Source organism: Urocitellus parryii, chromosome 9 (assembly GCF_045843805.1).
Source record: "Urocitellus parryii isolate mUroPar1 chromosome 9, mUroPar1.hap1, whole genome shotgun sequence".
Taxonomy (NCBI): domain Eukaryota; kingdom Metazoa; phylum Chordata; class Mammalia; order Rodentia; family Sciuridae; genus Urocitellus; species Urocitellus parryii.
Window position 1 is genome coordinate 104,638,411 of NC_135539.1, and position 26,663 is coordinate 104,665,073.

The 26,663-nt window shown below is 40.6% G+C and overlaps 1 protein-coding gene across 1 annotated transcript in view; it reads left to right on the forward strand.

Annotated features, from left to right (window-relative positions):
* The first annotated feature begins 8,799 nt into the window (after positions 1 to 8,799).
* Ptpn14 (protein tyrosine phosphatase non-receptor type 14) overlaps positions 8,800 to 26,663 on the forward strand; it is a 177,393-nt gene continuing 159,529 nt past the window's right edge. Inside the window, exon 1 of the mRNA XM_077802266.1 lies at positions 8,800 to 9,371. The gene's annotated coding sequence lies outside the window, so the exon portion shown is untranslated. The remainder of the gene's footprint in view (positions 9,372 to 26,663) is intronic.

A 26,663-nucleotide genomic window follows, 5' to 3' on the forward strand; every position in this document is an offset into this window, starting at 1 on the left:
CTTTAGGGCCTCACTAAATTGCTGAGGCTGACTTTGAACTTGCAATCCTCCTCTTCAGCCTCCTGAGTTGCTGGGATTATAGGCGTGTACCACCATGCCCAGCTCTACTGATTTTTAACCCAGAAGTGACCTCGACGACTTGACTTCTTATAGCATGCCTATCATTTCCTTTATCTCCTATGAACAGTGATGTAAAAGAGCTGCTTAGAACTTCTTGATCCTAGATGTGCTTAGCAATCTGGCATCTATTCCCACTCTCCTGACACAAAATAGCAGTAAGCAGATGTTTAAGTGAAGATTAGGTGAGAATAATTACGGATATGATTTACCTTCCCTTATGCCATTCCATTAAGGTGTTGATGGCTCCTTGGCCAGACTCAACTCTATAGCTGTGTGTCTTTCTAGGAGGTGGCCCAGCTAAGTTATAGACAGAATGAAGAGCTGTTTAGCTCAGTTTATGGAGGAGAGATTCATAACCAGCTATTTTTGGAAATTAGGACATTTCTGACCTTTTGAGTTTGATGTCATGACCAGAAACTACTCCACAGTCCAAGAAAGTGTGACCTCATGCCACTGAAATGCAAATTCTTGTGTGCTACAAGGACCATTGGTTCAACTTGACTTTCTTTGGACTTCACATGGCTAATAGATGAAGAGTCCTAGGAATCTCAGAGGCTAATGAAATAAACAGTAATGAGATATTAATATTCTTTGAAAGGAATTCTCCTTGATCTTGTAGCAGTAGCTTCCATTCCCCCCTTTGTATTGGGTACCCTCAGAAAAACATGGGAAAAGAATTTAAAACTATTCAAGACACATACTCTGGATATGTTTCTTCTCACACATCCAGTTTAATATCAACCCAGTAGAGTTGTTCCCTGGTAAACTGCTAAAATGGAGAAATTTGAAAACAAAAATACTCTAATTTGATAATGTTTTTATATTTTCTTTTCTTTTCTTTTCTTTTTTTTTAATCATTCAAGATGCTCAGTAACCTGAACTGCAACATAACACATTAGAAAGAACATGAATTTTGGAATTAGAGATCTCCAAGTTTGAATCTTGCTTTTATCATGTATTTAGGTACTTTATATCTTGGTCCATGTACAAGTGTAAGGGCGTCCAAGTTTATTTTTCTGTTAAAAAACAGATCAAGGCCAGACACGATGGTGCATGCCTGTAATCCAGCGTCTTGGGAGGCTGAAGCAGGAGGATTAAAAGTTCAAAGCCGGCCTCAGTAAAAACAAGGCACTAAGCAACACACTGAGACTCTGTCTCTAGATAAAATACAAAATAGGGCTGGGGATGTGGCTCAGTGTTTGAGTGCTCCTGAGTTCAATCCCCCCCCCCAAAAAAAAAAAAAAAGATCATACAAATATACCTAAATTAACCTCAATATATTAGCTTGATTGGACTGCAATGATAAAATGCCATAGACTATGCATTACTTTTCTCACAGTCTGGCTGGAAGACAAGATGAAAGTGCCCTCAGCGTTGATTTCTGGTGAGTTCTCTCTCCTTGGCTTGCAGATGGCAAACTTCTTGTGTCCTTACTTGATCTTCCCTCCCTGAATGTGCAAAGAAAAGGGGCTGCAGTGTCTCTTCCTCTTATATGAACAAAAGTCGCATTGAATTAGGATCCCTCCCAGCCTTCTGACCTCATTTAACTTTAACTGTCTCCTTAAAGAACCTATCTCTAACTATAGCTGGGTACAGTGGCACAGTTTCGTAATCCCAGCAGTTGGGGAGACTGAGGCAGAAAGATCACAAATTCAAAGTTAGCCTCGGCAATTTAGCAAAGCTCTAAGCAACTTAGTGAGACACAGTTTCTAAATTAAAATATAAAAAGAGCTGGGGATGTGAGTCAGTGGTTAAGCACTGGGTTCAATCTCTGGTACAAAAACACACTACATATGTCTCTAACTATAGCTATAGTGGGGATTAAAGGCTTTAACATGGGAATTTGGCAGGGACACAATTCAGTTCATAGTACTTAAACACTGTTATAAGAATTACTCCAGATTATGTATGTAAGACACCTAATCTTGTCCCCTAAACACAGAAGTATTCCATAGACACTGGTCTCCTCAGCTGCCTCCCATGTCACCTTCTCCTCTAGGGAGTAGCCCCTCGTCTTTGCACATGAGAAGCCAGGTCAGGCACATGTCTAGATGGTATAGACAGTTAAATGAACTATGGGATTCCCAAGTTTTCCTTGGAAAAAGGAAACCTGGTTCTTCTCTAGACTCATGACTCAAGTCAGATTCTCTTGGGAATTTAGATCTGAGATTGAGTCTCTGCTGAAGGAGTGCAATGCAGTCTGCAACAAGAGAATTAGGTGAATGATAATATCAAGTAACACAATGAGAACTCAGTGTGTACCAAGTATAGCCCCAAGGGTTTTTCACACTTTGACTTATTGAATTACTACTACACTATGAGGTAGATGCTTTCATATACCTGTTTTGCAGGCGAGGAAACTGAGGCCTGAGAGGTTTAGTACTTTGCCAATATCACATAGCTATTCATCTGGATATAGTCAAAAGTGGAGGATGGTACTCTCAGCCAAAGGGAGAAAAGCAGGGTATTTCATGAATCTCTGGCTCCAACCATCATTAACATGGACTCCATGACATGTTCCAGTGTCCTGCCAATAAAATGTACTTTTTTTTTTCTGCAATGATTTGAAATAGGGTTTATTCTTCATAAATCAGGGGAAGTTTTATAAAGCCAACTCACCTTGTCTACCAGATCTGTCACACTCAGCATTAGAGTTCAGTCTTTAACAACTGTATGTAAATGATTATGAAGAATTTGTTTTAAATGACTCACTTCCATTGCAATGTTTAAAATTGCTTAAATCAAAATCAAGGAGAGATCTCAGACAAAGTGTCTGGATAGTAGATGACACATGTCAGCAGCAGGGATGGGTAAATTCTTCATCAGCAATGTGTTTTGAGAACATAGGATGAGAGTTAGATCCGTGTCTATGGGTAGGCAAATCCTCTTGTATTTGTGTTTGTGTGTGTGTGTGTTTACAGTACTGGGGATTGAACCTGGGGGTGCTCTACCACTGAACTACATTCTCAGTCCTTTTTATTTTTATTTTTGCGTCAAGTTCTGACCAAATTGCCCAGGATGATCTCAAATTTTTTTATTCTCCTGTCTCTGTCTCCCAAGTTGCTGGGATTACAGGCATGAAGTACAAAGACTAGCTAAATTGTGTGTTTCTATCAAGCCTGGAGAAGCTGGAAGTCTAGGTGGTGTCTGAAGGAGGGAGAAAAGTAAGCAATCTGAGCCAGATGACTGTGATCAGGAAGCATATACCATGAAGTCATGGTTCAAAGTGTGTTTGCTATCTAAGATAAAATTAGTAGAAAAGGTACAGGGAATGGTAGTGCAAAACCTGTAATCCCAGCCACTTGGGAGGCTGAAGCAGGAGGATCTCAAGTTTGTGGCCAGCCTCAGAAATTTAGCAGGACCCTCAGCAACTTGGTGAGACCCTGTCTCAAAACGAAACATAAAAAAGCACTGGTGATATAACTCAGTGGTTAAACAACCCTGGGTTTAATCCCCAGCACACACACAAACACATATGTGCATCTACATATGTGCTTATGTAGAAAATGAAAGCAAATAGAGATTGAAATTCATGGGATAAAACTTTTAATTGTGTTTAGATTTCATTTATTTTAAATCTTGCTAAAAGTACTAATAATATATGTGAATTATCCTTTCTATACTGTATTGATGAACATGCATTGATCTCATGGAATTTTTATAAAAAGTAAACAATTGGCTGAATCTTGGGAAAAAAAATCAGTGCTCCTGCCTTTGCAATGTCATGACTCTACCTTACATCATGGCCCACAGGTTAGCCACTGGTGCCAGAGGAGCTGGCATATTGACCCAGAAGGACACTCCATCTTTCTCCTCCCAGATTGAATATATGCAATCTAAACCTTGGCATTCTTTCCCAAAGGAAATAATTCATTTGTGGCCTAGGTTAGCAGGCACAGAACAGGGGCTCATAAGAGGCGGTCCCTTTGGAAAACAAGGAGCCTTGACTGAGAGGAAGATAGAGAAAAGAGGAAAGAGAAATGAGATGGAGAAGTGGTCAGGGATAGGGGAACATCTGAAATGAGAAATTTGAGAGATGAGTAAAAATGAAACAGGAGATAACATGCTACATAAAAGGGGCTGCTATCCTGGACCTCCAGAAGAGGCTGGCGAGCAACCCCAAATAAAAGGCTTTCAATTTTGTCTTATCTATGCCTCTGCAAAAGTCTTCCTTTTTTCCACTTTATCAATGTTGTAGAGTAGAGAGCCTTCCTGGCCTCAACAGACCAGAAGTAGGCTGAACTATGGGTGTTCTCTTCCACCTTACTGAAGGTGTTTCCCCTTACTGAAAGATCTCAAAGATGCAACCAAGAGGGAAGGAGGGCTCAGTCTTCTGTATCAGCAAACATCATCCTGGAGCAAATACCAAGAAGCCATTTTTACAAGGGAAATCACCAGATCATGGCACACTTCAGGGATGTCACTTACATTGGAGTCTATTTTAGCTCCTGGAGTTGTATTGTATACCTTGTGTGCAGTTGTATGTTACAGTTCTGCATAATCATACAGTTTAAGAAAAACACTAGATAGCAAGGAATTCATGTTCAGAGACTTTCCTAACTTGGCTTTTGTCAATAAAAAGCTCTGAATGTATACTACCATTAAAGCATTCTTTTTTCTTTTCTTCTTTTGCAGTGCTGGGAGTCGAACCAAGGGCCTCATGAATGTTAGTAAAGTGCTCTACTGCTGAGCTATATCCCTAGCCCCAAAGCATTCTTAAGTGTTGTTGTTCTTAAATGTTCTCTTTCGTTTTTTCTGTTAACATTTTTTTTTTGTTTTAGGTACTAGCAATCTAAGCTGATTGAGTTATATTTTTGCTGTATATTTGTGGTTCTGAATTGAAGGTTGCAGGCATAACAGAATTACTTGGGAAGTGTTTCTAAAATATACCTACCCAATATGTCAACAGGAGAATGAACCTGCAAATTGTGTCATGTTCACACAATGGAATCTATTTTTCGAGAAAAGGGAATAAACTCTTCACACACTCATTAACATGAATAAAACTTTGAGCCAAAGAAGCCAGATTCCCAGATATAGGCATTATGTGTAAATACCATATGATTTCATTTACACAAAGTCTGAGAATTAGCAAGACAAATCTTTGGGGGGCAGAAGGTATCGTAGAGGGGTGATACTGATTAAAAATTTACATAGGGAATTTCCTGTGATAATGGACATTTTCCATGTCTTAACCTGGGTAGTGGTACATATAGGAAGAAGTGTTTGAGCTGTATGTTTTAGCTGTATGCACTTAAGTTTTGTGCTTTTTACTGAATGTGAACTGTACTTCAACAAAACACTAAAAATATTATGCACTCACACAACCCAGCCTATCTTTACCCCAGATCTAGGAATAAGATATGAAAGCAAAGGATTCAGAGACAATGAGTGTTTTGAAAAAGCTCCCCATTTCCCTTTGTGTTTGCATATAACTAAAATCTGCAGAAAGCCTCTGGAGATCATCAAATAACCTGCTTACTTTCCAGTTAGATTCAATTCAGGAACTTATTTACTTTCAGTATCTTTGAAGGTATAAAATTAATACATTAATGACAAGAACATATTGGAGGTGGGAGGAATCATGGAGGCCCCTGAGATTCTGCTTGCATCCTGCATTTAGTTTGAATTAGGCTCAGAACAAGTAGAAATATTGCTTTGGAAAATTAAACATCCACAAGTTCCTAAAATTGCAAAGCTTTAAAGCAAACATGTAGTGATGGATGGGCTGATGTGTTCAGAGCCTATCCCATCAACCCAACTTCTGCTCACCCTGATGCATATTAGGGATACTTGAGTGTGATGCAGACTTAGGAAATTGGTTGATTTTTTGAAAGAAGCTTATGACTAGCTTATCTAGATTTCTGTCTATACCTACAAAGAGAATGAAAGCTTTTTATCCCTTCAAGTTATACTTTCTTTCTTCTTTTTTGATTGTTGCTGCAGTGCTGGGGATTGAATCTTGAATCCAGGGTTTCATGCATGCTAGGCAAGAACTCTACCATGGAGATATACCCCCAGCTGAGGGGGCTAAGGATTACAAGTTTGAGGCCTGCCTCAGCAATTTAGTGAGATCCTATCTCAAAATAACAATAAAAAGGGTTGGGATGTAGTTCAGTGGCAATGTGCTCTGGGTTCAATCCTCAGTACCAAAAAAGAAAAACAAGCAAACAAATAAACAAACAAAATGACTATTATTATTGTGTTGGGGGAAGAGCTCAATGCTAATCTAGCAATTTTTAATCCCTAGCACAGGAGGAAAATAGAGAGAGAGAAAGAAAAAGAGAGAATCCAGAACAAACAAAAAAACCTTATTTGTATTGCCTTTCTGTAGTATAAAGAAAAAGAAATGTAGCTGGTAAGATGCATGCACCTGAAAGGCTTTACATTTAATAATACACTTTTTACTATTATATTTATTTAAATATTGAAAATTAGTTCACAGGGTTATTGCTAAACCATAGTTTTACTTCTCACCGAACACTCAGCAACATTCACTGAATTCTCAATATTTATTTTTTAAATTTAATTTTATTTATTTTAAATTTTTTTAGTTGTAGTTGGACACAATACCTTTATTTTATTTGTTTATTTTTATGTGGTGCTGAGGATCGAACCCTGCGCCTCACACATACTAGGTGAGTGTTGTACCACTGAGCCAAACCCCAGCCTCCCAATATTCATTTTGATCTGAAGGTAAAGTGTGGTTTTCTCTACTCAACATTGGCTTTATCGCTTTGCTTCCTCCATAGGCACGTCCTCTCTCTGGAGGAGTACACACGTTCATGCAAGTTCAGACCTGAGAAAGACCTCAGAGATGAACTAATCCAATCAAGCTCTGTGCTCTATATTACACTTAAAAAATAAACTCAAGCATCAGGTGAATGGTTTGCTCAGGGTCACATGTCCTGTCTGAGGCAGAACTGAATTCTTGGGTCTGCATGCAAATCACTTGCTCTTTCTTTTAATTCAGTTGCCTCAGGGTGTTGTGCTCAGTTTGGTATCACAGTGACTTCAGACCAACAATGTGCATCTGCTACTTCCTTTCTACTATGAATGATGCCAAAAGACCTTCTGTCTCACAGGAAGGAACAGCACCCTGGGATTCACACTTAGAGTCTGCAGGAGTTTCCTTATCTTTAATCCTAATCTTGTTTTTGTCAAATTTTAGAGATTTAGAGCCGGCACTTTGGGCCAGAGGGACTGGGGTCCATTATCATATTTCACTTGCTGTGAGACCCCCTGGTGAGACAGGTAATCTCTTCCTGTCTTCCCTTCCTGGTCTGGAAAATGGGGCTGAAGATGGAGGATCAAGTAAAGTGCTTTTCCAGTCTTCTGTGATACCCTATGTTATTCACTAATGTTTTCTTTTGAAAATTAGCAACTATATACAGTGATTTCCTTGAAAGTTTGAGAAACTGACCTTATTTCCTTTTACCTTTTTCCTTCCATCATTTTTTATGGCCCCTCTATTCTTCTCGACTTCTTTAAAATTCTGGACATTGGCCAATGGTCAGAGAAGTCGAGGTCATTACAGATTTACACATGGTGGGTACAGGTAGGCTTTGCCTTTTGGTTCCCCGTTCTCTTTCCCAAAAGGCCTGGAATTGTAGGAGTTGTTGGAAAGTAATTTGATACAGTATCTTCTGTGACAAGGAGGTCCTTGAAAAGTTGAAAGGACTGGGCTTGAGTCCTGGTGAGATAACAGCTGCCCAGACATGTTTGGAGCAATGCAAAGGACCACAGAAATATAGGCAACCCCTTCAACTTTATAATTACAGAAACCAAGGATCTCGGGGGTTGGGATACTCCTCAGTTATCCGTCACAAGTTGGGAAGGGCCTAAACCTAGGTTCCCTGCCTGGCTCGGTGCTTTTTCCATCATACCAGCTGCGCCTCATTAACTCCACCTCCGAAAGTGCTAAGGAAGTTCCCTCCCAGTGCCTACCCGGGCAGGGTGGGGCGATTCTGTGGCATGGAACAAACCGGGAAAACGACATATTCCAACTTTCAGCACAGTCTGCTTTGGCCATTACGGGGGTGGAGGGAAAGATAGAAGAAAGACACACACTACCCAGAGGTTCCAGTTTTATTTAGGAGAGATCTCTGGGACTGCCTGCTCAGTGAGGCCACCTAAATTTCTCCAGGACTGCCCTCCCCTGTGCTGTGGCTGCATGGGTGCATCCTGCTTGGAGGATCTCCCAAAATAAGTTGGACTGTCGTTGCTCCGGGTCTGAGTGGGCTAGTTCTTACCACCTTCCTGCTCTTGCTGTCTACGAAATCTAGGTGGGATCTTCCTGTCTTTACCGCTTTCCCTCAAACCGCCGGAACAGCGCAGAGTTGGGCTGACTACGGTCTCCTTGCCTTCTCCCCTCCCACGTCTCTTACTCCACGGAGTCTCATCTTGTCTTCAGTCCCCACCTTTGGAAACATTTTCCAAAGCTACCCCATCAAAAGTAAGCAACTTCTCCCGGGCCTGCAGAAAGAACTCCTGCAGCCCGGCATTCCTTGGATTCCAGCGCTGTGACGTCCCCAAGGACAGCGCGCCTCCAGCTCCGGAGCTTGGGCTCCACGTTTCAGCGCTTCCCCCGCGCGCGCCCGCGCCCCCGATGCGCGTCCTCGCCGTCCGCATTCCTCTCCGCCTCGGCCACGCGCCTCGCGCTCCCTCCGCCTCCCGGCCCCCAGCGCCGCTGAGCCCGGCCCGGGGGTGGGGGAGCCACGGCCGCCGGCGCCTGCTCCGTCCCCTCCCACTCGAACGGCCCCTTCCTCCCTCCTCTCCCGGCTGCTCGCATTTCCTGCCGCTCTGGCTCTCCCGGCCCCTCAAAGTTCTTCCCAACTTTTTCTCGGCCGAGCGGGCGCAGTATCGGGGGCAGGTTGCTGCGCTCCTCCGGTCTCGGCTGCCTCCTCTCCTGGGCAGGTCCTCTGGGAGCAGCACACACAAAGTGGCCGCTGGCGGTCCTTCCCCTCCCACCTCACCCATCCTCCTTGGCCTCCTGATCCCGGTCCCCTCGGGCGGGACAGCCCGGGTACTCAGGTTCTTCTCCCTTTCCCCTTCGCCGGTGCGCCCCTGAGCCGACTCTCGCGTCCGGACCTCAGCGGAAACCTCCCTCCCCTTTCGCCTCCTGCGGCTGCTTCCCTCCTCCCCTCCTCCGCCAGCCACTGGAATCAATTCCGTGGGGAATTGGGGCTCCGTCGCCGCGGAGGACAGCCTTTCCGCGCGGGACTCCGGGCACCGCGGGGTCATGTAAGCAGGTAAGCCCGACCCGAGGCGGGGAAATCGGGCCGAGGTCGCGGGTAGCCTTGGTGCTCCGGGCGCCTTGCAGATGACTTGGGCAAACGCTGGCAACACCAACTTGAGATTGGCGGTCTCCGACGCCTGGCAGGCAGGGCAGCGGGGGCGCAGGGTGGCCGGGCCGCGCGTTTTCTTTCCCGGTGGGAGCTGCGGGCCACGGGGCGCACCGCTTATTTGGGACGTGAGCTGGAAGGTAAGGGAAGTTTGCAGAGTTTGTGGCTAAACCCAACTCCCTCGCCCCCTCCTCTCAGATCCCGTCTGCATTTTGGGGACGTGAGAGGGCCGGCCAAGGGCTGCCAGAGATAGCTAGACCTTGGGGCCAGGAGGATAAGAGACAAACGACGCTGCTGTCGCCCACGCGGGGAATGCAGTTCCCCGACTCCCCTTCAGGTCCCCGCATAGGATAGGATTTGGAAGGGAGAGGAGTTTTCATGCCATTCCACTAGGCCCCAGCCGTGCCACCGAACTCCCGAGTGTCTTGGCTCCTACTTGGGTGGTCGGGCAGGCTCATAGGGAAAAACCTGTGGCCACGTACTTTCAGACCAGCTCTGACTTCCAAAATTCTGCGTCTTAACAACCCCCTCTCCCACGTGACTCTTAAACCTAGGTTTTGAATACTTGTGGGTTTTCTACCTTTTCTTCTGGAGAGAGCAATGAGGCAGCCTTGTCCTTACCTCCCTTTCCCTCACACTTCCTTCAGTTCCTGTCACCCCCACCCCCATACCTACCTACAATTTAAGGAGATTGTAGGTTTTCAACTCCAGCCTGTTGAGGAACTGGCTGTTTGGGATTCCCAGCGAAGGTGAGGAATCTCTAGACTGCAGGTCTAGCGTGTATGCTTATGGAGTTTCCACCAGTGTGTTAATTTGTGAAATGGATTAGTTCAGTTCAGTCATTCATTCATCAAACCGAGTATCAGAGCTTCTACGCTGCTAGAACAAGATCACAGTACAGGAGTCTGCAGCCCTGTAGACTGTTGGAGAACTACTGTGTGGTGGCAGAGGGGTTCTGGGGGGAGGCTTGGTCCTGGGGCTGAAGAGGTCCTCTCTTGGTGGAGTGTTTAGAGCAAACACTCCTTGTAGAGGAAACAGTTAATGAGAAGTGAACCCAAAGAGAATAGAAAAGTCATTCCTAGCTGTCTGGGACCCAAGGAAGATTTATGGGTGGGTTGGGGCAATGTTGCTGGCATAGCAGTCTCTCCTCCTTTCCTTATACTAGAAATTAAACTAGAAGCGTTACATACTTATGGGAATTACTGGTAGCTTTCAGAGGAGCAAAAATTCCTCTTTGGAAATGCCTCTGTACCTGATACATTTCTACCACCAGCATCGGTCCCCATTTTAATTGACATTAATTGACCCATGTCTGGTTCATTAAAATGATATTGATTCCTTTTAAAGAGACATCTGACAGCAATAGGGGATGACAATACGGCAGTGCTACCGACCTTGTATTAAAAGTTACCTTATTATTTGGTGATGTGGTTAACAGCTTGTGCTATAGAAATGACAACTTTCACAGCTCGGAGCTGAATGATGTCCTGTTGCCTAATCTGAATGGATGGTCATGATGTGCAGAATTAGTTCACTTATGTGATGCTGTTCATCGTAGTATTCTCTACTTTAAAAACTCAACTTTATTGTGTTACCAGAGGGGTGAGGACTACCATTGCTTTCTCTGAAACTTAAGACTGAACTCTTCCTGCAGGTGGTTGTAGCCTCATGGACCCAGAATTCAGTACATCCTGCCTAGAAAATTTCCTTATAGCATAATAGCATTTTGTACAGGCTTGTCTTTCTGCAGTGCCTCTTCACTTGGGTTGAAGTGGTGTTGTAGTAGTATTCATAGTGGCTGAGTCTTGGCTAAGGTGGCAGACGTCTAGCTTTCAGCAACCTCAGAGAGTACATCAGAGTGGGAAGAGCACACTAGCTTCCTACAACTTCACATGTTTATCCAGGCCCTCTACCAGCACCTTGTCTTATCTCAAGAACAGCCCCCTTGATGGTTTTCCTGAAGGCGTAACACCTGTGTGAGAGAAGGGGCTAAGGAGAAGCCCTTTCAGCTAATCCAAGATCACCGCCCAGGTTCCATTATTACAAACATAATTGTTATTAACACTAGTTATTCAGATTTGTACAAACTACGTTGCATGCACAACTACAATAGCAAGAACAGTTGGGGAAAACTATTTTGATATGGAAAAACCATAAATAATTCAGAGGAAAATCAGAATTTTTAGACGATTTCTTGCTTGCCCTGAATGGATGGAACAAGATTTAAGAACTGTGAAGTTTTTTTTTTTTTTCTTCATTGTCTGCTTTCTGGCTTAAGTTTGCTCCAGGGATGCAAGTATCAACCCTTTGATTACACATGATAGCTTACCTGAGTTCCATATTCTTGTCCTTTTGAATAAGAATTTGATCAAATCCCTGCATTTGAACTTCATTAAATGGTCACCAAGTACTGTATTTAAAAAAATTCATTCTCAGCCTCAGAACACTGCTATGCACTTTGTTAGATATAAGACAGGGAAGAGGATGAAACACTTAATTAGCCAATTAAGGAATGAGGGAAAACAAACACAAAAGCTTTGGTAGGGAGGAAGTTGATGTCTAAAACTTTCTGATTGCCCCCTTACTGATTTAAATTGATTTAATTTACTTTGCCTGTCTCCCCAGGAGGCTTTGTTGAGTTGTCCCAGGGGTGTGTCTGGCAAAATCTGCACCCCTTTCCAGGCTATCAGTGTACTGGAGCCATGATCCAGATTTGGGAGTTTGCTATAGAGCCAGGTTTGAATTCCAGCTCTGCCACATTCTAGCTGTGTGATGTTGGGCAGACTTAATCTTTCTGATATTCAGTTTCTTCACATGCAAGACAGAGCCAGTAGTATTTAGCTTGCCATGATATTTATGGAGAATTCAGTGTAATGCTATATAACAGCACCTCAGACAGACTAGGTCAAGGATGGCTATTTATATGTTCAAGGAGTTGTATGTGGCCATGAATGTGTTCTTTGTTTGTTATTCAGCAGCCTGAATCCACATGCGTGCCAACATACACATAAAGCTTTGTCTTTGACTTTTTTTTTTTTTTTCCAGTCTATTGGCTCAAAGCAAACACATTGGCTAGCAGCTGCCATGTGGTCCCTCACACTAGAGGAGGTTGAGAGCTACACCACCAGGCAGTAAAAGTTTAGGGAGCTAGAGCCACTTAGGGAGAAAGGGCAGAGAAAAAGATTCTTTTTCCCTGTATACCCCTTACTATAACAAAGGTCCAATGTATTATGCAAGGGTCTTTGCATCTCTAATGTTGAAATCCAGTTAATTACAGAATGCTAGAATAACTGCCTGCCTTTAGCGGGAGTGCAAAAGCCGGCCAGTTTTCACAAAGGAGTTTCTTGGCAGCCTCAATTTTCTTCTTTGAAGCCTGAATACAGAGTCAACTATAACACCTAGTGTAATGCCAGCTGCACAGGTCATTTGAATTTTGTTGTTGTCTTTTATCTGAGAAGCCTAAAGTATTTGACAAACATTAACTCACTGATCTTCGTATCAATTTCCCAGCAGGAGGGAGTTTTAGAAGAAAGGGACTACTCACATAGGGACTATAGGGCAGGTGTGCAGTCTGTTTTCTTGAAGCAGAATGTATTGTTATGGCAAATAATTGGTTAAATCTCTCACATTCCAGGAGGCCATGTGTAGGTACCCTACCCCTTGGAGAGGTCAGGAGGAGAAAGCCTAGAAAAATGCAAGTCTGACTAGGATTTTTGGTCAGAGTACTTTTACCATACCTTGCATTCACTGATTTTAAAAATACATTATTTCAGAATGATTTATGAATCTGAATTAAAGGATATGATGATGCAGTGGTTATAGATGAAAGGCTTAACGTAGCTGAGGATAAAAGGTAAGTAGATTTTTGTGCCATAGAGTGGTTATGGATCTAAGTTGGATTATCAATGGCATATTAACATTGCTTCATTTCTTTTCGATTTTTCCTGTTGGTTGGGTGTTTCTTGCATCAAACGTTTGTATCATTTGCTTCGTGATGATGGCTATGAGAGAGAACATACCATAGTCATCGAGCCTTACAGGTAAAATTTGATCTCAGGGTGATTTTTCTTAGTTTCTTAGATCGGTGTTATGTGTAAAATTTGATCTGAGGATGATTTAGCTTAGTTCCTTAGGCGGCTAAATTAGGCCCAGGTCAAGGGTTGCATCCTGAGCCTGGTCAATCAGCTTGACTCAGAGGACTGTCCAGAGATCCTGTAACTGTATCTGGACAGCCCATAAATGCTCCATGTTGGTCAACAGGGAGGAGTCTGGAGAAAATGAGAAAGAGATCCATTGGTTGTGTAGCCGCCTCTGAGTAGTAGAATATCTTCTTCATGTTTGGAATGTCTTGAGATTTTACTGTTGAGAAATAATCCTAAATTAGGAAGCCATTCTATTGGCCACTGACTTGCTCTTCTTTGCCTTACAGTGTTTTTAGCTCACAGAGGAAAAACTACTCATTGTGGAAAATTAGCAAAGTTCCTAGTACTTATGCAGGTGTGAACTGTATACTTTACTTATACATACTAAATTTCCTGTTTGGGAAATTCATCTCTAACAACCCCCCCCCCTTTTTTTTTTTTTCCTTAAGTGATTGGGGCATTAACTAAGGTAGTAGGTCTCAAACTCTAGAGGGCATCAGAGTCACCTGGAGGGCTTATTAAAACACAGCTTGCTGCTCCCCACACCAACCTTACATTTTGATTTAGTAGCTTTGGGGTGGTCTGAGCAAGGACCTTCCAAGCCATGCTAATGTTCTACTTTCTGATTAACTGTACTTTGAGAAAAACTGAGCTAAGAAATCTCGGTTGGGTCCACCCACCCTTTTTTGCTCAGGCTCTGTGTGGTGGTCATTGAACTTTTCTACTATATTGGTTTAAATGATTTTGTCTGCTTGCTTTAGAGCTGCAGAGAGGCTGGATACTACTTGATGGCCACTTGTACCCGGCCAGAATATGAATTCGATGTATCTATTTTAGTGGGTTTTCTTGGCTATTGTCTAATCCAGACTCTCCACTTACAGTTTGGTTTATCTGGTGCTAATATCCTCTGAGTATTTGATATATGTGCCAAATTCTACCCCTCTTTCATTGAGCTCTCCAGTTTCTTGCTATAAAATTTACTACTTTTGTATTCCTGTCTTGGTGACATCACCTTATGTTGAGTTAGCTGCTTGAGCTTGGCTCTTGGACTTCTCTTTTTTAGCACCCTCAACCCCTTTTCTTAACCCTCCCCTAACAAATCCCAGCAATTATTAGGTCCTTTGAGTCTGACTCTAAAATATTCTCAATTTGCTTCCTTCCCTCCCTCTCCACTGTCCCTTAGGATTTTTTCCAAGAGCATTAAAGGCTGTCTTTCATATAGTCTTTTTTTTTTTTTGTACCAGGGGTGCTTAACCACTGAGCCACATTCCCAGCTCTCTCTCTCTATATGTGTGTGTGTGTGTGTGTGTGTGTATATATATATATATATATATATATATATATATATATATATATAGTTTTTGAAACAGGGTCTCACTAAATTGCTGAGGGCCTAAAGGCACCTGGCTTTTCTTTCTATATTCTTTGTCTACTTAGTTAGTGCTGTAAAAAGGTTTTTTTTTTTTTTTTTTTTTTTTAAAGCACAAATTAAAAAAAAAATCTGTGTTTTCTTAAATGCCATTTAAATTCTTTTGCTTCTTATTCCCTTTAACTTAAGGCTTCTGGCTGGGAATGTGGCTCAATGGTAGAGCACATGCTTTGCATGTGCAAGGCCCTTGGTTTGATCCCCAGCGTTGGGGTGGGGGGAGCTTCCTTTGTCCCTCCTTTCTCTTCCCAACTGCTTCTCTTTCCTTCCATCCATTCCAGTGCCTCTAACCTTTGGTAGCATTAATTTCCTTTTTTTTATTACATTCCCATCCTCTCCCCCAGCTACCTGCTGAGCCCCTCCATGCTGGATGAGCCACTCCTCCCTACTACTGGCTAGCATTCCTTTCTTTATAGTCCCATAGCACTTTGAACTTACCCACATTGGCAGATTCACCATATTTACCCTTGTTCACTTCTCGGTCTCCTCTACTGAGTTATAAGCTTCTCTGGGTAAGGATCTCATTCTGTTCCAAGTCAGAATCTCTATCCTATGTGCAGTTGATAGCAGTAACCATGGTGATGCCCTTATTATTGTCATTTTGTAGATAACAAAATGGAATCAGTTTTTTACAAACATGTATTTTTATAATCAGTGTGTGAGGGCCTTTCTGAAATGCAGACCTGAGGGTTTGACAGCTGAGCCTGGTTTAGAATTTATTATTTATTCTCTAATGAATAGTTACTGGGCTGTGGGAAAATGGCATCTTGTTAATGATGTACATGATTAAAAAAAAAAATTAAACAGAGGGCTGGGGATGTGGCTCAGTGGTGGAGCACTTGTGTAGCATGTGCAAGACCCTGTGTTTCATCATAGCACTGCCAAAACAACACAGAAACCTCAGAAACCAGGGCTATTTATTATATACATTTTGTTTGTTCATTTGAGAAGAAAAATCACACTTCTAAGATGTTGTCTGAAGTTACTAATAATATGGTTCTTATTGTCATTTCACTTTACTTGGATACTTCAAAAACATAACCATTTTTTTTTTCTCATTTTCAAATCCAGGCAACCTTATAGATCAAGGGACTGACTGTAAATGTCACAAAAAGTTAGGAAGTAGAAACATTTGTGATCAAGGCCTAAAACTAATGTTTTTGCCGGTTTAGATGTAGTGATTAGAATATGCTGAATTCATTTCTGTGCATTTTTCTTCAGAACCTCCTGTAGAAGAGGAAAAGGCAGAATCTCTCATTAATCCACCAGTAAGTCACTCAGTTTTGAAGTGAGAGGGAGACAGGCTCCTTGACACTGTTGTCAAAGCGGATTTGCCAGCCTGCCCATGGCCAAGGAGGCCTGTTCTACTTAACAGCATGGTAATAAGCAGCAATGATATCATTGATGTTTCCCCAGATCACTAGATTGACTCTTGCCATGATTTAGTTCTGAAGTAGAAGGGATTAAGGCAGATTTCATGGTTATGAAAGTGAATTTGTCATGAATTACATATATACTTCAGCTGGATATTTAAGGTTTTCCATGCATAATCCCCAAAGGGACCTGCAGTTTCTTCATGTTGATGTCCCCCTGCCGCCATGGCTCTGCCCAGCTGTTGTAACTCTTGAACTGGTCCTGGGCTTTCCACTTGGGTCAAGCTGTTCTCTCTTTTTTTTTTTTTTTTTTTTGAGAGAGAGAGAGAGAGAGAGAGAGAGAGAGAGAGAGAGAGAGAGAGAATTTTTTAAATATTTATTTATTAGTTATTGGCGGACACAACATCTTTGTTTGTATGTGGTGCTGAGGATCGAACCCGGGCCGCACGCATGCCAGGCGAGCGTGCTACCGCTTGAGCCACATTCCCAGCCCTCAAGCTGTCTTGTGCAGGCACCCTAACACTCTCCTAGGGCCCATCTCAAACAATGCTTTCTTGGGCAGCCTTCCCCTCTCTCCCTCCAAGGTCAGGCCTTCCTCCTGCCATTTTGCTCTTGGTATTTACCACCTGTGTTTTGTGGCCTGGTTCACCTGCTTCACCCCCCTCATTAACCTGTGGCCTTCTGCTTCACTCCTCTAGGTTGTGGCTTCTTGCCTGCCGATGGCCCCTGTGGCTCCTTCACATGAAAATGCCTACCCTTGCCTTTGGGTGATGAATCCTTCTGGGGAGACAGCTGTCCAGTACCACACTGTCTAAGCTGTCCCTATCCTATAGCTGGGCCAGTCTGTCTTCTACACTATAGCATCATTCTCAAACATGCCTGATATTTCCGCTCTCTCATTTACAAGCTCACTTGCCACTTTATGTTGTTAAGGGATATGTCTATATGCAGTAAAGGTTTAAAGAAATGCCCGAAGGATGAACTCTAAAAACAGTGCAGGGGCTCCTGGAGGTGAGGACAGAGATGTGCTGTTGTATTCGTGGTATTCTTCCTTACATCTAAATTTTTTTGTTGATGTTGGGTACTAGGGATTGAACTCGGGGGCACTCGACTACTGAGCCAATCCCCAGCTCCAATTTTGTATTTTATTTAAAGACAGGGTCTTACTGAGTTGCTAAGTGCCTCGCTTTTGCCCAGGCTGGCTTTGAACTTTCAGTCCTCCTGTCTCAGGCTCCCTAGCTAGTGGGATTACAGGTGTGCACCACTATGCCCAGCTTCCCTTACATCTAAAAGATTTCAGTTTTAAAACACATGCATTGCCTATTGGTTAAGGGCCCACTCCCTAGCAGAACATTCAAGGCTCTGCACAGTTCTTGATCCCAACTTGTTTCCTAGCTTGGAACTCTACCCTGAGCCTCCCTTGGCCTCCTGTCATTGTCCTCTGAACATTTCTCATAGTTGAAACCTTGTTGCTTTGATTTGGGATATTATTGTTACTTCCATGAATTCCTTTTCATATCTGGTCACATAATAACCTCCTACCCATTCTTTAATTTCTGCTGTGATTTTTATATCTTTTTGGGTGTTTTATCTAACATTCCCTTTTTTCTTGGAGAATTCACTGTCACCTTCTCTGCCTATCCTCTGGTACTTTACACACCCTTTATACTAAGATATGTGTTAGTGTATTGTAATTGCTTGTTTATCTGTCTCCCCAAGGTTGTGAGCTCTTGGAGGACATATTTATAATTTATTTATCCTTGGGTTCTTGGCATCTGATGCAGAGATGTTCAGTAAATGTTTGGGAAATTGATGAGTAGTAGATGCAAGATAAATGTTTATAATTGAAATGTTTTCTTAAGAGTGTCCAAAAAAAAAAAAAAAAAAAGAAAGAAAGAAAATTGAGGCTTAATAGCTGACATTTTTTTTTTGCACTGCAGATTGAACTCAGGGGCACTTGGCCACTGAGCCACATCCCCAGCCCTATTTTGTATTTTATTTAGAGACAGGGTCTCACCAAGTTGCTTAGTGCCTTGCCATTGCTGAGGCTGGCTTTGAACTCATTATCCTCCTGCCTCAGTTTCCTGAGCCGCTGGTATTACAGGAGTGGGTCACTGTGCCTGGCAATAGCTGACATTGTGATGATAAATTCAATGAATTTACAGATGGATTTCCTGATTCAAACTATGGTTTGCTTAGAATCTATTTTTCTACTTTTCCCATTTATTTTATTATTGTTATTTTATTTAAATAGCCATTCATGTTCCCCCTCCTCTTTTCTCCTCTATCACATGGATTGTGTTTCTGTGGATTTCTTCATAGTTTTTTTTTTTTTGTGTGTGTGTGTGTGTCCTTCTGTCTCTGTGTGTATCCATCTGTCTGTCTCTGTGTGTGTCCATCTGTCTGTCAGTCCGTTCATCTGTCTTTGTCTCTCATATGGAAGTACAGTCTGGCTGTGAACTGGTACTACTTACTGCAGCAATGAATTCTGCCATCAGCCCTACTTGCTCTGGGACAGAAAAGTGACACATCCATTTGGAGGAGAGGCTGCAGAGTTTATTTCTGTGGCAGATGTGTCCCACTGCGGAGCTATAATAACCATAATGAAGGAGGATTATGCCATATTAGGTTTATGAAGGGTGCACCAGTCTGTTACCAGGGTCAGTGGTGACATCTCAAGCCAGCAATTAGGTTTCATTTGAGACTCCAGGAGGCAATTAGCATCCCCTTCTGCCAAGGGAAACCTGGGATCTCCGCAGCATATTCTTTATCATTGGACATAGTGTCAAATGTGCTTCAGATGATGAAGTTACACATTTTTAAAGTTATAAGCATGTCTCCAAATGATCATTTGAAAAACAGCATTGACTTTAAATACCCTGGGTTCAAATCTGTGGGCTATACTAATGAGAGTTTTGGATGCATTGTGTTTTTAAAGTCAATTCGTGTTTAAAAGGTTATATAAATTATTTTATTCACAGGTAAGGAATCTGATATGGAATATTATATCATTTTGTGATTTATGGGGGGAAAAATGTGACTGATGTGAAATGAATCAGGACTCCAAAATAATGAAATGACACCTACTGATCTTAATTATATTCTTTAGAAAATTATTGTTTTACTTAAGAGGCATCTAAAAATAAAGGCTGGAAAGGATGATTTGTGCTGTGCTTCTGTCGAGCAGCTGTCTGGTTGTTTTCAAAATGAGGCTTATTTTTTGCATGCCAGGTTAGGTATAAATGTGTACTTTGTGTCACTTCATCCTTATGAATGTGTTTAGGATTTTTAGCTCTGCTTGCAAATATGAAGTGATATTTGGTTAAATTATTCAAACAAATTTCTTTGGCTTCTCTACTCCTCCCTATTACCTCTTTTACTTCCTCCCTCTTCTTCTTCCTTCATTTGGTATAAATTATCTCCATTTGGAGGATTTGATAGATTAACTAACACATGCATATTTAAAATCAGTGTCTCTTCAGGTATGACAAAAGGGAGCAACGCACAGAGCAGAGCATCAGGCCCAGCCAGGACCCTGATGCAGAATTCAGGGTAGGAGGTCCCTTTCCACAGGATAATTAGGCTAGTGGCCTACTGTTTGGTTCTTGGTTCGCATTATTATTATTTTTTTCTCATTTGTAGATTGATAAAAACTATAGTAGTGAGGCTAGGGCTGGGGCTCAGCGGTAGTGTACTTGCCTGGCATGTGTGAGGCACTGGGTTCTATTCTCAGCACCACATATAAATAAATAAAAGTCTATCAACTATGAAAAAATATAAAAAAACTATAGTAATAACTAAGCACAGCACTTTGAACTGTGTATACATTAGTGCATTAAAGACTCTGAGAAGCCCTGCAGGCAACGAAAGTAAGTATTCCAGAGCTAGATTCATTTTAGCAAGGATGGTCTTTTTTAAAAAAAAATATTTCATGGAACACCTGTAATCTTAAAGGAACACTAATATGACAGGGAATACTTTCCTAGAGAAGTGTTTGTTTAGAAGGTGCCTGGGGGCTGGGGATATAGCTCAGTTGGTAGAGAGCTTGCCTCACATGCATAAGGCCCTGGGTTCAATCCCCAGCAACACACACACACACACACACACACACACACACACACAGCGCCTGGGATAGAAAAGACACATTTGTTGTTTTTTTTGTTTTTAATTTTTTAAATTTGTTCTAATTAGTTACACATGACATAGTACATTGAAGCACTTTGATACACATAAACGGGGGTGTTAATTTCTTTTTTCTCTCATTGTACATGTTGTAGAATCATACTGGTCATGCAGTCATATAAGTACATAAGTTAATAGTATCGTTTTCATTCTACTATCCTTAACTCAACATCTTAGTATAATGACTTGGATGGTTAAACATTTCAGCTCTTGATTAGCAGACCGGAATTAGCTTTAATTTAAAAAAAATTAACTGGACTTTTTAGAATATAGTATAAGAGCAATTCTAAAGTAAACTATGAGGAATTTATTCACAAAATTAACTTTTAGGGGAAGTTTAAAGGACAGTAAACATTTGGTTTACTTTTTACTTATTTATAATACAGTGAAATGTAAGGTTCAGATTAAATATGTGGCATTATAGGAGACTCATCCTTCAATATATTCAGTAGTTTATTTTACGGATGCCAAAAAATGAGGGTAATATATGTACTATTAAGTAAATCTTGGTTCTGCATGTTCTGGCCATGAGCTTTTCTCTTCCTCCTTAATTAAAATACTGCCGAGAAAAAAAGCAGGCAGGTTTGGGGGGGCTTCAGAAATGTCATTGCAGTTATTTTATTAACAGCTGCCTCTGTTTAAATTGTTTGTGTAATCAGGCATTCACAAAGGTATTGTGAATAAAGTATGATCAAGTGCATTTGCCCATTCCTCTCCTCTTTCCTTCCTCCTCCTATTTCCTTTCATCAATCCATCAGTTTAATAAATGTACTTTGATGTTTTGAAGGTGGCAGTGTTTTCCCATGGTCGTGATCTTTAAAAGAATAAGCAATTTGTAACATAGCCATTAGCACCATGTGGTGTCCATTCAGTACTTGAAATGTAACTAGTTTGAGTTCAAGTGTTGCTGTCAGGACTTTGAAGAATTAGTACAAAAAGAAAAATGTAAAATATCTCATGGTTTTTAAAATTGATGACATTGAAATGCTAATATTTTGGACATACAGAGTTAAATTTATTATCAAAATTAGTTTCACCAGGATTGATTTGCTTTTTATATGTGACTACAAGAAAATAAAAAATTCTCTACATGGCTTGCATTTATGGGTTCATGTTATATTTCTTTTGTATTGTTTTAGATGGTTATCAAACTACTCCTAGGAGCCCCACTCCTTTAGTGATGCTTCCAAGGACTGGGGAAAGAATGGTTAGAGGCAGAAACTGGAAATAGCTGTTGGTGATGGTAAGAAGCAAGCCCGATGACACCTGAGACAACCAACAGAGAGAGACTAATATTAGCCTACATTTTTTTAGTGCTTGCCATGTGCAAACACTTTGTCTAGCACTTTAAGTGGATTATCTTCCTTGATCTTTACATCAACCCCTGTGAAGTTAATGGCCTGTTTTAGAGCACTGTCATTGGCCCTTTTTTTTTTAGAGTTGAGACAGCTAGGGCTTAGAAAGGCTAAGTAGCTTGCACAAGATCCAACAACTAGTAAATAAATACCAGTTTACCCTGCAACCTCGCTGGTATGCAAGTACTGGTAAATGATGAGCTGAGTGTGAAACCTGGGCACAAATCCAGAGCTTGTGCTTGTCACCACTCTGCATTACCACCTCTAAAAGCAGAAGAGGGAGCACTGCCATCCTAGCCTTTTCCTCATTCAGTGCCCACCAATGTGCTCGTTCTTCTCCACAGTAATGAAACAGCACCTTCCAATTACAGACGATGCTACAACAATTGATGTTCCTAAGAGTGACCTTACGCTATCAAGAAATGATAAAATTATGTCTACTAACCCCATCTTTTCTTAATTAGGAAGCTATTTAACAGAAATTGTTTTTAAAACTTGAAACGTACTTTTTTTTTTGGTACTGGAGATTGAACTCCGGGGCACTAGACTATTGAACTACACCCCCAGCCCTATTTTGTATTTTATTTAGAGACGGGGTATCACTGAATTGCTTAGCGCCTTACTTTTTGCTGAGGCTGGCTTTTGAACTCATGAACCTCCAGCCTCAACCTCTGAAGCTGCTGGGATTATAGGTGTGCACCACTGTGCCCAGCTGAAATGTACTTAAGATACTTTTTTTTTAAACTGAGAGATGTTGCTGTACTTCATAGCAAGTACAGATTTTGTAAATACAAGCATTATTCCTTAATGTAACAGTTTTTTTTTTTAAAAAAAGAGAAGAAAGTACAAATCTCTTCCAAGCTACTTTATTTTTCAATTTTTTAATTGATTTTTTTAAATTTATATATGACAGTGGATTGCATTACAATTCTTATTACACATATAGAGCACAATTTTTCATATCTCTGGTTGTATACGAAGTATATTCACACCAATTTGTGTCTTCATACATGTACTTTGGATATGTGTATCACATTCCACAATCATTTCTAACCCCATGCCCCTTCCCTTCCCCTCCCACCCCTCTGCCCTATCTAGAGTTTGTCTGTTTGTCCCATGCTCCAGCTCCCTACCCAACTATGAATCAGCCTCCTTATATCAGAGAAAACATTTTGCATTTGTTTTTTTGGGATTGGCTAACTTCACTTAGCATTATCTTCTCCAACACCATCCATTTACTTGCAACTGCCATGATTTTCTTTTCTTTTATTGCTGAGTAATATTCCATTGTGTATATAGGCCACATTTTTTTTTGATCCATTCATCTACTGAAGGGCATCTAGGTTGGTTCCACAGTTTAGCTATTGTGAATTGAGCTGCTATAAACATTGATGAGGCTGTGTCCCTGTAGTATGCTGTTTTTAAGTTCTTTGGGTATAGACTGAGGAGAGGGACAGTTGGACCAAATGGTAGCTCCATTCTCAATTTTCCAAGAAATCTCCATACTGATTTCCATATTGGCTGCACCAATTTGCAGTCCCACCAGCAGTGTATGAGTGTACATTTTCCCCCACATCCTCAATCAAAACTTATTTTTGTTTGTCTTCATAATAGCTGCCATTCTGATGGGAGTGAGATGAAATCTTAGAGTAGTTTTGATACATATTTCTCTAATTGCTAGTGATGATGAACATTTTTTTTTCATATATTTGTTGATTGATTGTATATCATCTTCTGAGAAGTGTTTGTTCAGAGCAATAGTAACAAAACAGCATGGTATTGGCACCAAAACAGACTGGTAGACCAATATAGAGGACCAGAGACTAACCCACAAAATTACGATTATCTTATATTAAACAAAGGTGCCAAACATGCATTGGAGAAAAGATAGCCTCTTCAACAAATGGTGCTAGGAAAACTGGAAATCCATATGCAACAAAATGAAATTAAACCCCTATCTCTCACCATGCACAAAACTCAACTCAAAATGGATCAAGGACCTGGGAATAAAACCAGAGATCCTGCGTCTAGTAGAAGAAAAAGTAGGCCCTAATCTCCATCATGTGGGATTAGGCCCCAACTTCCTTAATAAGACTCTTTTGGCACAAGAATGAAAATCAATAATCAATAAATGGGATGGACTCAAACTAAAAAGTTTCTTCTCAGCAGAAGAAACAATCTGTGAGGTGAATAGACAGCCTACATCTTGGGAACAAATCTTTACCCCTCACACATCAGATAGAGCCCTAATCTCTAGGGTATGTAAAGAACTCAAAAAGCTAAGCACCAAAAAAAAACATAATCTTCCAAACTATTTTAAAAACTTTTTATGTTCATATGTAGACATATTTTCTTAGGTTGTAGCTAGGTATACTTCTTTGTGAATATACATGCTTCCCACACTTTCCTAAAATTTTGAGTAAAATTACATAGATTGATATGATATAAATTTCTTTATTGTTTTCACTTATTGGAGGTACATGCATTTTACATATTTGCTACCCTGTAGGAGGTGATACCTGATACATTTTTTAAATTATTGTTGAATTTATTTCAGGATAAATTTCCATAAGTGGGATTATTAGGATGAACATTTTTGTAAATTCTTTTTTTTTTTTTTTTTTTTTTTTTTAAAGAGAGAGTGAGAGACGAGAGAGAGAGAGAGAGAGAGAGAGAGAGAGAGAGAGAGAGAGAGAGAGAGAATTTTTTTTTTTAATATTTATTTTTTAGTTCTCGGCGGACACAACATCTTTGTTGGTATGTGGTGCTGAGGATCGAACCCGGGCCGCACGCATGCCAGGCGAGCGCGCTACCGCTGAGCCACATCTCCAGCCCAATTTTTTTGTAAATTCTTGAATCAAACAGATGCAACAGAATTTCACGCATAGGTCACAAAGATAGATTTAAAGACAACACACTTTATTTTCAGATAGTTGAGGATCTTTCAGATCTTGGTTTTGCACAACTTTTGATGCTGAGAAAGTGGATTTTGTCTCAGGCAACAGTTTCTCCTGATTCTTGGTTTTGTCAGTTTTTACAGTTCTCATCTTTATAGTTTGACAAAAGAATTGTTGAATAGTAAATCATACTAAGGTTGAATAATAACCCTTGGATTAGATTCACTTTTGCCATAAATATTCACTAATCCTTGCATCATTTGAAACAGAAAAGTTTGTTGAATAGAGATATATATGTAAGTAGCATGGTGGACACACAATTTCTGGAAAATATATTTACAAATGTTTTAAAAACTTTAAACACGTGATATAACACATATTAAAAGATATGGGTTGCTATATATGAACGTATGCTTCACTGAAAAAAGGAAATAATTATATAAACGATTATATCTTTCTCAGTTAATTAATTCCTGGTGTTTATTCACTAGCTGTCATGGTATCTCCTTTTATTTTTGTCTATTTTTTTCAAATACATAATTTCTTATATCAGCCACTCTATAGCTTACCATATTTTGATGACAAGCTATTGTTTTTTGCTATGGTAACAAAAAGTTTCCAATATCTTAGTGGCTTGCAACTTTAATTTCCTATCTAATATATGTTTGTGCTTTGAGTGGGCTGCAGCTCAGCTCAGATCTTGTATCAACTAGGCTCAATTGTGCTTTACATATTTTCTCATTCTGGGATCCTGGCTAAAGGGTAGTCCCTATCTGGGCCATGCTGTTTTCATGGCATGGTGAAAAGCATGTAATTTCATTTAAAGCTGACGTATGGAGGTGGCAAATGGGTTGTCTGCTCATATCTCACAGATACATGTGGCCAAGCCAAAAGTCATTGATTGGGGACTGGTATTCATCCCTTAGGATTTCTAGGCAAGTCATGGGGAAATGGACAGAGTATATTATAGGAAGGGAGCAAAGATTTGGGATCAATAGTTCCATCTTTTATTATGATATAATTGTAGTTTGATATTTAGATTATGTCTGTTTTTTTTTTTTTTTTAGCAATTACAAATAGCATCTTTACAAAGATTATTGAACTAATTACATTTATTTTACTTGGAGACTATCCTCGTAGTGTATGGCTTCCAACGTGGGTTCTGGGGGTGAGAGGGCAAGAATTGCTTGTAGATCTTGTTACATGCTGCCAGATTGCTCCCAGGAAAGACTATCAGCTTATCATGTCATCATTAATATTTAAGTTTACAACTTTCCTCATATCCTGCTACTTTTGGGTTCTGCAGTTTTCATTTTGCTAGTTTCATAGTTGCTTACAGTTTTGCAGATAGTATTTTTGAAACCAAATCCTTAGAACAAATTGTCGTTGTTCATCTGATAAGTTGAATAAAGCAAGGGCTACGTATAGTTTTCTTTCCTGGTTTCTGAAAGTCAGTGTAAAAAATATGCATTTTCATCCTGTCTTTGTATCCTTCACTTTACATTTTTTTCTCAGTAACTGTTTCTGAAACACATCTTTATTCTTACATTAAAATAAAGCAGTGAAAAAAGCAAAAATAAAACACATACTTTGTAGGAGATTTAACAGCTTTTATTGGAATCAAATCATAATATTGTGGAACTGGGAAGGTCCAAATCTCTTCAAATTGATGATTTAAAAAAAAAATGTTTAGTTTTAGATGGACACAATACCTTTATTTATTTATTTATTTTTATATGATGCTGAGAATCTGCCACTGAGACACAATCCCAGCCCTAACTTGCTGAATTTTGTTGCAGATTTTAAAGTCTTCCAGAGGCAATT